Consider the following 2,777-nt stretch of genomic DNA (forward strand, 5'->3'; position numbering starts at 1 on the left):
AAATGTGACAATTTTGTAACTTTGTGTGGGAATAGTTGGTGCAGAGACAACACGTGCAGAGATGCACACATACACACACAGAGATGCAGACGTTTTGGGGGGTGTACCGTGAGCAGTCATAAAAAATAAGTAATTTTTTATATTCTTTACTGAAAATGAGCCAAGGCCAGTGAGCATAATAAAAAGCTAATTTTTTCTTTTAGCAGACATTGAAAACAGGTCCCACAGACCCAAACACCTTGGGTTAAAAAAGCTACAATAACAACAAGACCAGTAATACAATGAATTCCCTTTTTATTTCAGTAAAATTAAGAAAACATTAAGAAAACTTGTGTTCAGTGTTCCTCACTGTCAGACAGGATTAGTTACTTTCCACCTCAAATGAACCTGAAGCCTGAATTCCTTGATGGGTGCCTGTCGATTACCCCCCCAGTCCCTAGCATCAATGAGCCATCTGGAGACTGCCTTCTCCGCATCTTTACGGGTGATTTGGCTGGTCATGGCGTTTTTCGTTAAGCCTCCTGCAAGAAACAAATATAATGGTCACTTACTTTATATGTGCCAACACAACTCTCAGCCAGGACTGTAAAGAAAACTATGTAAAGAAAAGAAGACCTGAGGTTGGATGGAGGCCGTGGAGGTAAAATCACAGATCTGAGGGTGGATGGAGCCGGTGTGCTGTAAAAACAAAACAAAAAAAAAGAATAACAAATTTGAAATAACTAATTATGTTGTGTTGGTTTAGCACAAAAAACTTTTATGCAAAAAATCAGACATTATGAATTTTTAAATACATTGTGGGACAGTCACTTTTTTTTAAACAACACACAGGTACTAAGTATGTTTTTGTTGTACAACCTAACATACTGACCTGAGGGTGGATAGAGGTGAAGGCCTGATGGAGTTGCCGGACCAATTGTCGTCATCCTCATCATCCGACAAAATAATTTGCCTAGAAGTGTATAATATACAAGCACAATCAATGAGTTAAATCAGTGAGTTCTTTTATCAAAGTATAATATATATATATATATATATATATATATATATATATATATATATATATATATATATATAAAACACCTGTTCAAGTTCAAGTTCAAGTTCAAGTTCAAGAGTTTTATTTGTCACATACACAGTTATACAGAATACAACCGGCAGTGAAATGTAAACAGGTCCGCTCCATGGACAGCAAATAACAATTAACAAAAAAAGCACAATAAATTATAAAATAGGGATAGGATAAAATAGGAATAGGATAAGGTGCTATATATATATACATATGTAGAATTATGAATAAATCAAGTAAAAGAAATAAGAGATGTGGAATAAAATAAGTGAGATAAAGTAAACTGGAGACTATAAAAATAAATCTGTGGATAACAGAAGTGCAGGAGTGTAATGTGCAAACAGCATTATAATGAGTAGTTACATGAAACACAAGAATAAAGTGCAGTGCAATATCAGTATGTGAGTTTGTTAATACTGAAGTGAGGTGAAGTCACATGTATTTAAGTGACAGCGTTCAGGAGTCTGATGGCCTGTGGGAAGAAACTCCTCCTGAGTCTCTCAGTTTTGGCCATCAGGCTACGGAAGCGCTTACCAGAAGGCAGCCGGGTGAAGTGGGGGTTGGCCGGGTGATTAATGTCCTTGATGATTTTTGTAGCTCTGCCTGTGCATCGTTTGATGTAGATGTCCTGCAGAGACGGGAGAGCTGACCCTGAGATGCGCTCGGACAAGCGCACCACTCTTTGCAGGGCTTTGCAGTCGTGACTGGTGCTGTTACCATACCACGCTGTGATGCACTGAGTTAGTAAACTTTCTATCGCCCCTGAATAGAAAGTTTTCAGGATAGCTGGTGAGACCCGGAATTTCCTCAGCTGGCGCAGGTGGTACAGTCTTTGCCTGGCCTTTTTCACCTGAGACTGGATATGTGCAGTCCAGGTCAGGTCCTCGGAGATGTTGACACCCAGGTATTTGAAGCTGCTCACTCTCTCTACTGGTGTCCCGCTGATCATGAGAGGGGAATATGACCGCTGCTGTCTCTTCCTGAAGTCCACAATCAGTTCTTTGGTCTTGTTCACATTCAGAAGGAGACAGTTGTCTTGGCACCATGATGTCAGTTGCTCCACCTCATCCAAGTATGCGGTCTCATTGTTGTTGGAAATGAGGCCCAGGACAACAGTATCATCCGCAAACTTGATGACAGAGGTGGAGCTGTGTGTGGACAAACAGTCATGCGTGTAGAGAGAGTAGAGCAGGGGACTGAGGACACAGCCCTGTGGAGCTCCCACACTCACGATGATGGAGGTGGAGGTGAACTGTCCTACTCTCACCACCTGAGGTCTGCCAGTGAGGAAATCTTCAATCCAGTGACAGAGAGAAGAGTTCAGGCCGAGATCCAGGAGTTTGTTAGTTAGCTTAATGGGAACTATGGTGTTAAAGGCTGAACTATAGTCAATAAATAGCAGTCTTACATAGTTCCCATTCTTGCTGTCGATGTGTGTGAGGGAGGAGTGGAGGACGTGAGAGATGGCATCTTCAGTCGATCTATTGGGACGATAGGCGAACTGAAGAGGGTCCAAGGTGTCAGGGATGGAGGAGCAAATGTTGTTTTTGATGAGTCTCTCAAAGACCTTCATGACTAAAGACGTGAGAGCCACTGGGCGATAGTCATTTAGGCAAGAGGGTTTACTGTTCTTAGGGACAGGGATGATGGTGGATTTTTTGAATGAGGTTGGGACCACAGATGTAGCAAGGGACTCATTGAAGATGGA

General features: G+C 41.6%; 1 long non-coding RNA gene across 1 annotated transcript; it reads right to left on the bottom strand.

Annotated features, from left to right (window-relative positions):
- Positions 1 to 277: 277 nt before the first annotated feature.
- Positions 278 to 954, bottom strand: LOC137038014 (uncharacterized). Its single transcript, XR_010897345.1, has 3 exons — positions 872 to 954; positions 616 to 678; positions 278 to 521 (listed from the first exon to the last, which is right to left on the bottom strand). It is a non-coding gene; the product is annotated as an uncharacterized lncRNA (long non-coding RNA).
- Positions 955 to 2,777: the final 1,823 nt, after the last annotated feature.

This window comes from Pseudorasbora parva, chromosome 13 (genome assembly GCF_024679245.1).
Source record: "Pseudorasbora parva isolate DD20220531a chromosome 13, ASM2467924v1, whole genome shotgun sequence".
In the NCBI taxonomy this organism is placed as follows: domain Eukaryota; kingdom Metazoa; phylum Chordata; class Actinopteri; order Cypriniformes; family Gobionidae; genus Pseudorasbora; species Pseudorasbora parva.